Source organism: Camellia sinensis, chromosome 8 (genome assembly GCF_055761805.1).
Source record: "Camellia sinensis isolate YWXY chromosome 8, ASM5576180v1, whole genome shotgun sequence".
In the NCBI taxonomy this organism is placed as follows: domain Eukaryota; kingdom Viridiplantae; phylum Streptophyta; class Magnoliopsida; order Ericales; family Theaceae; genus Camellia; species Camellia sinensis.
Window position 1 is genome coordinate 171819232 of NC_138968.1, and position 15848 is coordinate 171835079.

The following is a 15848-nucleotide window of genomic DNA, read 5'->3' on the forward strand; positions in this document are numbered from 1 at the left end:
CTTGGGTCACGACTTCAAGGTCCGTGTACATGAAAATGAGTGATAAGCGTCAGAGTGTATCTCTTGGAGTCACAGTTTCAATGCTTCGAAACACAAAACCACGGCATTTTAATAAAGAGAAATGATTAGTGATAAAATATTTTTGTATCTTTAAATACCAAAACAAAGAATTTATTATTGGTGATGAAATATTTTTGTCTTCCACAACTTAACCTTATGAGACGAAAAATATATTCGTCACACAATCAATTAGAATTTATTAGTGACGAAATATTTTCGTCTCCCACAACTTATTCTTCCGAGCCAAAAATATATTTGTCGCCTATTTAATAGAAAAATGAAATGGCATTGTCTACATGATGGAATGTTTATTGGTGACGAGATATTTTCGTCTTCCATAACTTATCCTTCTCAAACAAAAATATATTTGTCGCCTAATAAATAGAAATATGCAACAACATCGTTTAATAGGTATGGAATTTATTGGCGACGAATTACGTTCATCACAAAAAAAATATATATATATTTTTGTGACAAAAATGTTCGTCTCCAATGATCTAAAATAATTCGCGCCAATGCAAATGAAATTGGCGCCTCATTTTTGCAGACGAAATTTTGTTTTTGTCTCCTGTACTTATGAGAAAAATTAAAACAAACGACAAAATTAATATTTCGTCATCTTTGGGTTAAATTTTAAGACAAAAAAATTTTGTCACCAAATTTTGTCACAATAGCCTAGATTTCTTGTAGCGGTCGAGAATCGAGGACGGGGACGGGGAATTATATAGGTTTAGGGATCGGGGACAGGAAGTGCAATCCTCGGCCCGGCCCCGCCTCGCCCCGTTGCCATTCATATCTGTCATACTTTGTTTGTTTAGTTTTCATCAATAAAGTTTTTTTTTGCTGATCAAAAAAAATTTGTAAGATTTTGTGTTTTCAATTTGTTTAGATATTTTGTTTGTATTTTCAATTGAAAAAAAGTTTAGATATTCTATTGTATTTTCAATTTGTTTTCAATTTGAAAATCTTTTTATCAAATGGCAAGTGTTGATATTTGATATTTTTGTGTGGAAAATATAAGGCCTAATTTTTTCATCTAAAAAAAAATCAAATTAAATAGTTTTTAAATTAAAAAAAAATAATGAAATAATTTTGATAATGTATGTTTTTTTTATACGTATTTATTATTAATATTTGACAATTTAAATGATAATCTTTTAGTTATGTTGAGTTGGATTGTTATAAAAAAAATGTTGACAAATTATTGTATTATGTTCAAAATTTGTAAAAATTTAAACCGCCACACCGATTTACAACTATTTGCCAATTCGCTTAATCCGCATTCGTCAATCTGGCAGATGGATGCAGATTAATTTTTTTCAATCCGGCATACGGATGACGGATTGGAAGTTTTCCGACTACAACTGAACCGCAAACACCTCTACTTAAAACTGATGTAATCTAGAAATAGAAATAGAGTAAAATTATTGCATAAGTATCATTTTTTTAATTATAAGATGTTGGAATGTTGATAAGTTAAATTACAATGAAAAAATTAAAATCATTTCATCAACTTGAATCTTAAATTTTTAACATTCTTATTATCTCAATAATTAATTACATAAATCACTGAACCACCTGTTTTATCCGCGTACCACTAATTTTCTTGTTTGTGAATAGTTTTAAAGTTGAAATATTGAAATTTATGATTGAAATATTCACATATAACTTTTGGACAAATAATTGCATTAGAAGTACACCTACCTAGGTTTCCTCATTTTTGTCTTTATTGTCATCGTATCATATGAGAATTGTATCATGTACCTACCCACACCACAGCGAGTCCGGATTCTCGGCCGCCCTTCTCGGCGGCCGTCCCAGCAGCCCCCCAAAACGACGACGTTTTGGGGGTTTTTTTGATTTTTTTTTTCTTTCTTCTTCCTCGTTCGAACCAGAGGGGAGGGGAGGGGAGGGGAAGAAGAGAGAGAGGAAGGGAGAAGAAGAGGGAGCCGCCGGTGGGCCGGACTAGAGGGGGCCATAATCACCGGGGAAGGAGGAGGAGGAGGAGGCGGAGGCGGGCCGGAGGCGGAGGCGACGGCGGTGCAGCTACTGCGACGAGCTGGATCGGGCGACGATCGGACGGCTGGCGAGCTCGACGACCTGCGACGGCGAGTCTTCGGCGAATCCGGACCCCCTTCCCTCCCCTTCCTCTCTCTCTTCTTCCCCTCCCCTCCCCTCCCCTCTGGTTCTGCGAAGAAGGAAGAAGAAAGAAAAAAAAAAAAAAAAAATGAAAAAACCCCCAAAACGACGTCATTTTGGGGGGCTGCTGGGAACGGCCTCCGAGAAGGGCGGCCGAGGATCCGGATTCCACCACAGCGAGTCCGGATTCTCGCTGAATTTGTGGATTTCTCTCTCTCTCTTTTTTGTTTCTTCTCTAATATGGAAGTAACAGCGAGATCTATTGTTACCTCCATAGCTTTGGTAACTTTGCTAACATGGGCATGGAAGGTAGTGAAATGGGTGTGGTTGAGGCCAAAGTTAGAGAAGTGGCTGAGAGAGCAAGGTTTCAAGGGAAATCCATACAAATTGTTGTTTGGAGACACCAAAGAGATGATACCAATGATGAAAGAAGCAAGATCCAAACCCATTGACCCTTACTCCGACGATATTGTGCCCCATTTTCTACCATTCCACCATCATTGTGTCAATCTTCATGGTATGTATCTCTCTTGAAAACTCTACTTGTTTGAATAGTTTCGAATTAGGTTTTCAGATTTTTTGAGGGCCACAAATAGTGGTGTGAATTTTGGAATTAAAAAAACAGAAATCATACAGACTTTTTTTTTTGCCCCCACAATCCCACATACATATCAACCAGAGATAAGAACAAAAAAGAAAAAAATAAAACAAAAACAAAACAAAAAGTTGACCAATCACAATATCTTATGTACATTATTAGGCTAGCATTTTACTATGTGATGCGCACATATGTGTAGACTAAATTTGTAAAAATTGAAACACTTAATTCATGTTTGTTATGAAAATTATTTCGAAATATGGGTGGTGGGGTTTCCAAAAGGAATTCCAACATTTTTTTTAAGGAAAATAAGTGAGACTTCTTTTTTAAGACCCCACGATCTCTGAAGTGATGACTTTAGGTGTTGTGAGATCCCAAAAAAGAGGGTATCATTGTTGTTTCCTTAAAAAAAAAAAAACTAAACAGGTCAAATGCTTGAGATTGGAGTTGAGTTTTGCATTTATGGCTGGACTACTTCTCAAATTATTCAATTTGTTACATTTTAATTTATTTAATATGTGATTTGTTACATTTAGTATTTAGTTTTTGGTGTTAGTGTCATTCAAAACAAATAATCGGGGAGTTAATTTTCAAAACTTTACCTAAAATCCCCAAATATGATTTTATTGCATTTTTATCCTTAAAATATATGCTCTGTTATCGAAAAATAGCCTCATAAATATGCTTGGAGAGCAAATTAAAAAATTAAAAATTAAAAATTAACAAAAAAATGTAACAGGCCGGATACTTACCTTTTCTTTTTGAGAAATTCTACTATATACATTTTTACCATTTGCATCCTTAATTTATGTAATTTTCTTTTTTTAATTAGAATTAATTTTTTTCTTTAATTATGATTTTATTTTAGTCATAACTCATGAGATCTTTAGTTGTACCTTATGTACATGTATTGTTTGATTATAATTTTTTTTTTAATTATAACTCTGAAAGTATAAAATTATATTATTATTTTTTTAATTATAAGACATATACGATACACATATGCACCATAGGCTTTCTTTTGTTGTTTAGAGACCATTTAATTAGCCATGATTATTTCTGATGAGAAATTGTTTTAGATAAAGTATTTGTGTGGGTGATTTTCCGACCACATTGCCCGCTTAGTAACCAGCTGGAGAGCACTGGCAGAATAGATGGCACCTGATGGACCTGCAACAGAAATATAAGAATCCCGCGGTGGTTTCGACCACCCGGGGGCACTCCGACGATCAAGTCAGTATATCTCTTAAAGATAAATCAAGTATTAAACTCACAAGCTTGAGTATCAAAAGCATACCTTAGACCCATGGGGGTGCCTCTCTTTTATAGCCAATACAATCCTAGTCCCAAAAGGAGTCTGGCTCTAATGGACTTAGGATTACTGCTAATCTGGGACTCCCAGTGGGATTAGGATAAACTCTCTAAGAGTCTGATCTTTACCCAAACTGAAGCCTTCTCCCAATCTAGGACTCTTGTCCATGTCCAAGTTGAGTTCCCTCTTCATTCTAGGACTCTTGTCCCTTATCCGCTTATCTCGGTTTCCGATATCTTCGGAGATAACCTCGGCCTTGCCGAGATCACCTCGGCATCACGACCAAGACACGTGGCACCTCGGCTGACACGTCGGCGTCACCTTGCCACGTGTTGGTACTCAGAAAATATATCCTCATAACTGCCCCCTAGGTTCTATTACCTCGGCATTCTGAGGTGATGGAACCTACACTGTTCGTTCACCTGTGCCCCTCTGTCTGAGATCAAACTCGCCGACCTCAAAGTTCCCTGGAATTAACAGTCCACTGGTGTCAAGAGTCAAGTTTTATGCTTTCCAAGCTGCTTGAAATCGTACCTCCTAGCCGAGATTCTGGTTCCATTAATTCGTAAACTCCAAGAGTTTTGCAACTGCTCCACTCACACTCTCTGGTGAGTTCCCGATTTTCAGTCACCTATTTGACTCCGGCGATTTTCATATCGGCGTTCATTTCACTTTTGTAGGTTCATAAACTCTTACTTTTTTATTAAGCTTAGTCTTTCATAACTCTTCTGATTTACTTTGAATCTGTTTATTTGCCATCTGTTGCCTTCTGTTCTCGTCTGTCTTCAAGTTTTTTATTTCTTATTGCTAAAATGCCTGGAACTGTTCTTTGTCATATCCGCTTTCTGTTGCGAGCATCATGTCTGGTTCATTACTTTCTTGTTCTTCACATACTTACTTAGTGCCTGTGCACTTGGCTTTATTCTTTGAACTTTGTCATCTTCTTGACTTCTGTTTTTCTCTTTTTTCATTTAATCCTCTGGCTTCTTTGCTTTCTAGTTCTTTTGCTTGAATCCACCATTTGTTCCAAGCTTTCAAGCTTCTGCAACTGTCTTCGTTTCTCTCCTCCGGTGAAGCTTTACGTCATTCTATCATTGTCGTCAAACTTCGGCAATTCTCATTCCGGCTTCCCTCTTTCTGGTAAGCCACTGTTCCTCCTGGTTTTATTTCTTGTTGCTTTCCAAGAAGCTCTGCTTCATTGTTAATCACCATTGCTTGTTTTACCCGTTATTTCCAAATCATCTTCTTAAATACACACTGTTCACACATCTATTGATTTCTACCACTGTTCTTGGCTTGACACACTTGTGCAATCTTTTTGCCTTGATTTCTTGATAGCTTCATCATCATTCTTGATTACGAATTACATTCATGTTTCTGTTTTTTGTGTCTTTTTCCAGATTCTTGCTTTCAATCTTTGCCTTCAAACTCCGAGGTGCCAATCGCCAAGAAGAGCTTTGATCAAACTCTTCAGGAGGTCGATACTGAGCTCGTGGCTGAGAAGGCTGCTGAGAAGTTCTTTCCAACTGTCTTCTGGGGGTGAGACACAACCTACCGCTGATGCCGAGTAGTTTGCTTCCTTCTTGAAATTGATGCCGAGGTAGCGGTAGAGAAACTCCTCCAACTGACTGCCGAGGCTGAACCATTGTCGTCCGTCGAAGCAGATTAGTCCGACGTTCTTGCTTTCAGTCCCTAGTTCTTTAAGGTCTTCATTTTTGTACTTTCCAACCTTCTCAGCTCTTAACAAACTAGTTGGTCATCCCGGTTGATCATATCTCGGAAACGTCTTTCAGTGTTTATCTCGGCTATACCAAACTTGTAAATTGCTACAAATTTCAACAAGTGGTAGACTTCATAATCTTTGGTTAACTCATTTTGTAATTTTGCTCAAAAATTTCAACAAGTGTTAACATTCCTTGCTCCTTAATTATCATTCATTCCCCCTGCACCTTCTCCCTGCCCCCTAATGTGAACGTTAGGATCACATTAGGGAAGTGGGCTTCGTGCTGTAGTCACAGACCTGATGTGTTCTTCTTTCGCCAATGTATTAAAACTTCTAGTATTTAATTCACCCCCTTTAGACCCTCTTTCTCTTGGCCTTTGCAAACTATCATCGCTGTTTCCTGAAGCATTTATTCCTTTCACAATTCTGGTCACCACTTCTGGCGTGCACTTTAGTGGTTCTAATCAAAACGACGTTTGACTCCGGCGAATCTTTTGCCGACATTTAACTTTGTGCACTCTTTAACTTGTAAATTCGCTCAGAATTTAAACATCATTTCGGTTTAACTTCGGTTAAGTATCATCTCAGTTTAACTTCAGTTAAACATCACCTCAGTTTAACTTCGGTTAAACATCATCTCGGCTTAACTTCGGTTAAGCATCATCTCAGTTTTTGAAGTTTTTCCTTCTTTTTTTTTTTTTTGTTGCTTGTACTCTTGTACCTTTTTGTTCTTTAGATAATGTAAACTCTGCATATGGCCGATGTGCCTCATTGTTCTTCAATGTCTAATTCAACTTTCCTTCTCTGAATGAAGCGCTCTTCGTCGCCCTCCTAGACGAGGATTTTCTTCAGTGTCTCTTCACTCTTTTTGGCTGGCTCCTTGCCAACATCATCTGGGACCTCCATGTCCTCGTCTTCAATCTCTGCCTTCCCTGGTTCCCGAATTTTGCAGGTAGTTTTCATTGCTGCCATGGAGCAATTCTTTGCCTGCAGTTGGTCTCCTCTGACTTCTTCAATCTCATGTACTGTGGGGAACCGCAATAGTTGATGCAACGTTGAGGGAACTGCCCCCATTGCATGCAACCATGGCCTTCCCAAGATGATGTTGCAAGGTGAAGGCGTGTCAATCACCATGAATTCTGTCTTGATCTTCTTCTAACTGCTCTTGCATGATTCTATACTTAGAATATTTTGCATGCCTTTCATACTTTGCCTCCTTTGTGCAATCTTCTCGGGGTTACATACCTCGGGTATAATAGCTACAAAACTTTTACTTCGGCAAGATACTGACCTGCAAACTTTTCATAAATTCTAACAAGTGTGAAACATATACTACTCAATGTTAATTTTGTAAACTTTTTCTCAAGTTTCAACAAGTGTTTAAACGGTGATCTCGATCTAGCCTACTTGTAAATTGCTACAAATTTCAACAAGGATTAATATATACTGTAACAGGGATCAACAAGGATTAACATAACAAGTGTTAAACAATAATCTATTTGTAAATTGCTACGAATTTCAACAAGTGTTTAAACAACATACTTAGCTTTTACCTCAACTTGTAAATTGCTGCAAATTTCAACAGATGATCACATGTCGGCTTAACATTATCTTGTAAATTGCTACAAATTTCAACAAGTGTTAAGCATCTTCTTGGTTGGACCAACCTGTAGATTGCTATAAGTGTGCAAACTATAACCTCGGTTTCATTTTGACTTATAAATTGCTACAAATTTCAACAAGTGAAGAGAACCAGTAATCTCGACTTAACTTCAACTTGTAAATTGCTACAAATTTCAACAAGTGAAGATAAGGAATCAGCTTAACTCCAACTTGTAAATTGCTACAAATTTCAACAAGTGAAGATAAGGAATCAGCTTAATTCCAACTTGTAAATTGCTACAAATTTCAACAAGTGAATTAAGGAATCAGCTTAATTCCAACTTGTAAATTGCTACAAATTTCAACAAGTGAATTAAGGAATCATTTCAGCTTAACTTCAACTTGTAAATTGCTACAAATTTCAACAAGTGAAGGTAAGGAACCATCTCAGCTTAACTTCAACTTGTAAATTGCTACAAATTTCAACAAGTGAAGGTAAGGAACCATCTCAGCTTAATTCCAACTAAGCATCATCTTGGCTTAACTTCAGTTAAGCATCGTCTCGGTTTCACTTCAGTTAAAATCATCTGGGCTTAACTTCGGTTAAGCATCATCTCGGCTTAACTTCGGTTAAGCATCGTCTGGGCTTAACTTCGGTTAAGCATCATCTCGGCTTAACTTCGATTAAGCATCATCTTGGTTTAACCAACTTGTAAATTGCTACAAATTTCAACAAGTGGTAAACGCATTCTTCTTCTCTACGCCCCCAGTGTGAACTTAAAATCCACTTGGGTTCTCATCATACATGTAGCTTTGACCTTGTCGCCGAGGTTGTCGGCCTTGGTTTCTCTATTGATCTTACTTGGCTCCAACCTGAGTTTGATTTTTGGCCTCGCATCGGCGAGCCGTTTCTCTTTTCTTGTTCCGATGCCTTTGTTCCCGGCATGTCTTCCTCGGCCTTAGCATACTTCTCAATTCTGGCCAACTTTAGTCTGATCTTGTGTGTTTCTTTTTTATCTTCTGGGATCTGAGATCTGCTCATTGTGCTCTTCTCTTCTCGGACTCAGGTGCCGAGATCTTATCTTCTGGAATCTTGGATCTGCTCACTCAGGTTGAGCTCTTCTTTTCTCGGACCTACTCATCTAGGCTGAGATCATGTCTTCTGGGATCTGGGATCTGGGATTTACTTACTTAGGTTGAGCTCTTCTATACTTGAATGTTATCTCCTTGGGAGCGCTCATGCCCCCTGTCTTTGCATCCCTTCTGGAAGGGTCTTCGTTCCTTTGCAGGTATCTATCCTTCCATACCTGGAGGTCATCTTCGTTGTAGTATCCTCTTTGATCTGTTGTCTTTGGTGCGTCACCTTCCTGGCCGGTGTCTTTCACTCCGTGACTCTGGTCACGAGTTTCTGTGTTGCGATCGTCCCCTTTAATGTCGAGATCGATAGGTCTCTCACTCCCAGTAGGAGCATTGTCTCTAATCTGATCTTTCTATCCGTCATTGGCCATCTATTCTTCTTTCTTTCCCACAGACGGTGCCGAATTGTGTGGGTGATTTTCCGACCACACTGCCCGCTTAGTAACCAGCTGGAGAGCACTGGCAGAATAGATGGCACCTGATGGACCTGCAACAGAAATATAAGAATCCCGCGGTGGTTTCGACCACCCGGGGGCACTCCGACGATCAAGTCAGTATATCTCTTAAAGATAAATCAAGTACTAAACTCACAAGCTTGAGTATCAAAAGCATACCTTAGACCCATGGGGGTGCCTCTCTTTTATAGCCAATACAATCCTAGTCCCAAAAGGAGCCTGGCTCTAATGGACTTAGGATTACTGCTAATCTGGGACTCCCAGTGGGATTAGGATAAACTCTCTAAGAGTCTGATCTTTACCCAAACTGAAGTCTTCTCCCAATCTAGGACTCTTGTCCATGTCCAAGTTGAGTTCCCTCTTTATTCTAGGACTCTTGTCCCTTATCCGCTTATCTCGGTTTCCGATATCTTCGAAGATAACCTCGGCCTTGCCGAGATCACCTCGGCATCACGACCAAGACACGTGGCACCTCGGCTGACACGTCGGCGTCACCTTGCCACGTGTTGGTACTCAGAAAATATATCCTCACAGTATTCTATCAAACTGGATAAGCACACCAAATCCAACGACCATAGCACGTCCAACAATACACCAAGTCCAACCCCAAGCCCATGGATATCAAACTCCTCCCATAAGAGTTGAATTTACAACTTCACACCTCAAAGTGGTGCTCCACAAATTACCATGCCAGGGGTCCTAGTTAATAACCATGAAAATGTTTCTTTTTTTTTTTTTTTGGGGGGGGGGGGGGGATTCCGAAACCGAAAATTTCTTTCACAAAAATTTAATGGAATTATTTTGTGAACTTGATTGAATGTTTCAAAATTCCTTTTTACTGGATGGAAAATACAAGATTTGAATGGATTTAGAACTGGACTTAGCTTCTTCTTTTTTCTTTTTATCGATACAAATTAATTGGACTTGGATTTATTTAATTTTTTTTAAATTAGCAAAAAGAAATATATTGATGTAAAAACCAGTCTAGACTTAGGAGCTATTCGTATAGCCATGTCTGCTTCGCCCTCTGTTGAATAATTTTCTGCTTCACTTTCTGTTGCATAAAATAAAAAATTTGGTTTACTCTTATATTTCTCCTTAGAAACATATCACTAGTTGCAATTCTATTAAACCAAACCATCCAGCCAAATTGCTTGTCGAAAGAAAATCAACAACACTTCCCTCCTTAGAATTAATTTGATAGTGTCATTGATTATTATATTACTAATGAATTTTTCCCCCTAATATTCCAGATTTTATACTTGGGGTGGGTGGATAAGTCAGGAATTGAGTAAGTAAGTCTAACTGGTTGAAGAGGCCCTTTGCAAAGGAGAAAATTAGATTGGCAGCGTTTGAGTGTGATCCGGGGGCTTCTATTTTTGTGATGGCAGTTTTTCAAGATAGTTGGAGTGTGGTCAAAGGAGATTTGGTTGAAGTATTTTTTGAAAACAGAATTGTCAACACTTGCTCAAATGCTGCTTTTATTGTTTATTAATTAGACTTTGCTTCCAGTCAAGTCAGTTAAAAAAAAAGAAGAAGAAGAAGAGAGAGTGCCTATACTGGTAATTGAACTTCAGATGCTAGCCAATCATATAGCACAAAATCATCCTACTCCTTGAACAACAGAATCTCTCTTGTTGTTTTTATTTATTTCACATTTCTATCTTTGGTTATAGCGTTGAAAGAAGATGTAAAACACATTTTTATATCATCAATATTAAGATTCTTAAGCTCATCTCACATGTTATCATATATTGTTAATCATTTTATTAGACCAAGTCTTTAATGTACTTCTTAACCTGGAAAAATGGCCAAAACTTTCAGGTAAAGATTACTTTCAATGGTTAGGCCCAACACCGAGACTAACCATTACAGATCCTAAACTGATAAAGGAGATTTTATTTAACTATGAAGCTTTTCAAAAGCCAGGGATGAACCCACTTGGCAAGTTATTAGTGACAGGGCTTCTGGGGTACGAGGGTGAGAAATGGGCTAAGCACAGAAACCTTATCAACCCGACTTTTCATCTAGAAAAGTTGAAAGTATTTAATCTCTAATCTTGACTTCTTTAAGTTAAATACATTTGGATGCATGTAGTATGTTACAGTGTGCTTAGATGAAATTAAGAAAAAAATTAAAATTAAATAGACAATATTTTTTTTTTATACCTAGCCATTAATTTCCTTGTTTTATCCACTTTTTTTTTTTTTTTTGGGAGCAAACATGAGAACCAAACCACCATTCATCCATTTTTCTTTTTTTTGGTTTCTTGCCCTTAAATTTTGTAAACTGCTCACTATTGTACTTCACAAATGCTTGTTAGACCCGAGACTAGCTAATTTAATGTGTTATAATTGTCATGAATGAACAATATCTTACAAATTAGTTGGGATCCACATTCAAAATATCTTCTTTTGTTTTGTTTTTTTGTTTGTTTTTTTTTGTTGGTTTCTGTGTTATTCTTAATGAAACTTAACAATTCCTTCTTTCTGCACTTTCTTTTATTTGCACACAACAATGCCTCATCCTAACTAGATTTAGAATCATACACAAAAAATAATAGTACTAAACAAGTAAAACAATTAGAAACTACTTAGTGTTTGTTTGAACTAGACATTCATTTGCTTCTCTTCCTCAAAATTGCTTTCCAGAGTAACCAAAACCCCACAAAATGTTTTCCATGCAAGTATTGCATCGGCAGTGCTTAACAATGTTTTTGGTATTTGTCGTATAGCAAATGTTACCAGCAATGTACTCAAGTTGTTGTGAGATGATAAGCAAATGGGAGGTATTAGTCTCAACAAAAGGGTCATGTGAGCTTGACGTATTCCCGTATCTTGAGAGTCTGACAGGCGACATAATTTCTCGGACATCGTTTGGTAATAACTATGAAGAAGGAAAAAAGATATTCAAACTCCAAAAAGAACAAACAGATCTTACAATCCAACAATTGCAGTCGATTTACATTCCAGGATGGAGGTAAGGTAGAATTAGTTTATGATTGTTTTGCTTGCTTTCTGTTTGAAAGACAAAACTCTTATATTGCATTACAATTTTAATTATATACCAATTGTGAGTTTCTTTACTTGTGTATACTTGATTTATTTACTTAAAGTAACTTTGATTGTACCTGATATCTTCATTTACATACAAAGATTGAATATAGGATTGTAGACAAATTTCTTGGTAGATATTAAATGCTAAAAATATATATATACCTACCCAAAAAGTTATATATATATATATATTGTAAATTTTCAAAATACTTTACTTCATATACTCAGCTTCTCATTGACAATTACGTTTCCAAAATTTATGTAGTTGAAGCCCAGATAGTTTTATCTTCTCATTTTCATATGATGCTTCATCGCTTTTTCAAGAAAATAGATTGGAAACTTTACATGTCTTTCTGTCCCAAGTAGTACCAATCACAAAAATTGAACCTTCTATTTTGGTTCTTTTTTGATGTCTTCATCTTTTTGAGATTTACTGGATTGCATGTAGGTTTTTACCAACAAAGACAAACAAGAGGATGAAAGCAATCTATCATGAAGTGGGATCTGTACTACGCAATATCATCAATAAAAGAGAGAGAACGATGAAAGATGAAGATGAAAATAATGACTTATTGGGAATACTATTGAAAACAAATTTGAAAGAAATTCAAGAAAAGGGAAATAAGAAGAAAATCACGCTAACGATAGAAGAGGTGATCGAAGATTGCAAGCTATTCTAGCTCACTGGGCAAGAGACCACCTTGGCTTTGCTTGTGTGGACAATGGTCTTGTTGAGTAAGCATCAAAAGTGGCAGTCTCTAGCTAGAGAAGAGGTTTTGGCAGTATTTGGGGAAAACAAACCAGACTTTGATGGGTTAAATCAGCTTAAAACTGAGTATTTTCTGCATAAACTAATTTTTGGAATTGTTCTCAAATTAATAGGACTAACTACAGAACTTTTTGCCTATCATACTAAAATCTTTTCAGAAAGAGAAAAATGTAATGCATGAATATAATTTGGAAGTTCGTGAATTGTATAAACTAAAACGGAACAGCTGTCATCTTCTGAAGAAGAAATTTAAGTACTAGCTATAATTGAATTGGAACAAGAATAACAACGTAGATGTATACATATTAATTTATGCTCCCTTAAACTTAGAAATTTGTGTTATTTGTTTATATTTTTTAACTTTGAATGAAATATTCATACGTATAACCTATAATAAATTTATAATAGAACAATATATTGTGTGTATTCTCCATGTTTAGTGTTCTGTATTTCTCAAAAATTACTATATCGATATGTCTACGTAGCTTCTTAGGTGTGCAAAAAATGCATACATATGAATGCAGAGCTATCATTTGATTATTGTATGAAAACATGACCAATCCAATTATACTTCTGCATTATGTATGGAATATTACTCATTTACCAATAAAGATTCAATTTAAATGTCCTGTAACTTTTATTTGCAGATAACCATGATTCTCAATGAGGTTCTTAGGTTATACTCACCAGCAAGCTACCCTATTCGAGCTGTACACAAGAAGACAAGGCTAGGGGAACTTCTTGTACCTCCTGGACTAGAGTTTCTTGTGCCAATTACTGCAATCCATCATTACCGTGAAATTTGGGGTGAAGATGCAACGGAGTTCAAGCCGGAGAGATTTGCTGAGGGAATTATAAAGGCAACAAAGGGCCAAAGCACATTCTTTCCTTTCAGTGGGGGTCCTCGTGTGTGCATTGGAAAAAACTTTGCAATGGTGGAATGAAAATTAGCCCTGGCAATGATTTTAAAACACTTTTCATTTCAACTTTCTCCATCATATGTGCATGCTCCTTTCACTATTGTTACGCTCCAACCACAATATGGTGCTCACTTGATCTTACAAAAAATCTAGGATCTGAATCTTGGAATTTCAATATGTAAAAATGACTATCTTAACTTTATGGTTAACGTTGTCTTATGTATTGGCATTGCTTTTCAGTTAGGGGATACGCTCTTCATAATATCCAATAATTCCTCTGTTTTTCAATTTGTCTTTGGTGGTATGGCTGCTTTTAGATATTTGTGATCGAACCACACCATATGGGGTGGCAGTAAATATTGAGTTTGTGTCAGATTGTTTGGTGCAATTTTTGCTTATAGCTTATTTGGTAGAAATAATTTAAATAAGCTGAAAAAAGTTAATTTTTCAAAAGTTGGGGGAGGAGAGCTTTTAACTTCTGCTTTCTATTTATTAACTTTTAGTTTAAAATAATCTCTACCAATCACCCTCATTATATATGCTAGATGAATGGTAATAATCATTATAATCCAAGGTTCATCTATGAATTTTATTTTATTTTATTTTAATTATCAACATCACAACCTAAAAATACTCAGGAAAAACAAAGCTAACATTTGAAATTAGTTCTCATCACCTTATTTGGAGAAGTTTTTTTTTCTCATTTATCTCCTTTGGAAGCGATAATTCAGCCCCTACCACTATTAAATCATATTTCTTTGGTTGAGCAAATTTCTCAATATTTAATTCACAACTAGATTTAATTTTCATTCTTATAAATACAAGCAAAAAGCATTTCAAAATAATTTATTGAGCACTACATTTAAAAATAATAATTAATTGAGAAATATAGCAAGTAGGTTGCTTTGGCTTGTTTCAAGTTTTAACACATTTAAAAAATAATAATAATAACATAATGGTAGAAACAAAAATAATCTTGGCAATAATTTTACAACACTTCTCATTTCAATTTTTTCCGTCATATGTGCGTGTTCCTTTCACTATTATCATGCTCCAACCCCAGTATGGTGTATAATTGGACTTACAAAAAGTCTAGCATTGATCTTACAAAAAGTGTTCCTTTCACTATTATCATGCTCCAACCCCAGTATGGTGCATAATTGGACTTACAAAAAGTCTAGCATTGATCTTACAAAAAGTCTAGCATTTGAATATTTGCAATGACAATATGTAAAAAAGAGGACCTTTAACATTGTGTTAATAGTGTAATTGAATAAAATTTAATATGCTTATAGGAACTTTGAATCGCAATGCAAAGGTATAAATTATAGACATAAACCGCTTCCATCATCTGTACAATCTTTCTATCATAATACGTATTCATGCTGCCACGTCACAACAATTTAAAATCAACTTTAATCTTGTGTTAAAAACTAATTAAAACTCAAAATAATTTGAAAACTTCTATCGTGATTGAAACTCTCAAAAACATAACGAGTAAATTACAATTTGTACTCTTGTATTTTGTATCAATTCTCACTTTAGCCTTTACACATGAAATTATGACAGTCAACCCATGCACTTCTAATCAAATCTTACTTTATTCCCTACACATGAAATTATAATAGTCAATTCCCTGTACTTGGTAAAATCTCACTTTGGTGCCTACACAAGAGTCAATGTCCCATTTCTATTACTCAATTGTTTAAATTTTTAACAGAATATAGTCATGTAATAAGAATGTCACTACAACATGAGAGTAAGAAAGGAAAATCAGCTACATTTGTCATCAATACACACTTTATCCCAAAATTTACATCAAAATATGACTGTATTACGCTAAAACAAAATGTAGATTGTGAATAATTAAGAAGATGAATTAGGATTTTGTATAAATTAGAATCACGAAATTCTATTTTTCATAATAACACAGTCTTATGTCTATTCATCTTTCTCTCTCTTTGATTTCTTTGTTGCATTTTTTTTTTAATTTCAAAAACTCTATTTTCTTGTCTTTTCATCCCAATTTTTACCATATGAATATACTAGCGTATACCCGTGCCTGAAGGCACAGTGT

General features: G+C 35.9%; 1 pseudogene across 1 annotated transcript; it reads left to right on the top strand.

Moving 5' to 3' along the window:
• Positions 1 to 2398: 2398 nt before the first annotated feature.
• Positions 2399 to 14059, top strand: LOC145797319 (cytochrome P450 CYP72A219-like; annotated as a pseudogene). The gene is made up of 5 exons (XR_014338701.1): positions 2399 to 2716; positions 10851 to 11068; positions 11761 to 12005; positions 12531 to 12915; positions 13499 to 14059. The product of XR_014338701.1 is annotated as a cytochrome P450 CYP72A219-like (transcript).
• The last annotated feature ends 1789 nt before the right edge of the window (positions 14060 to 15848 follow it).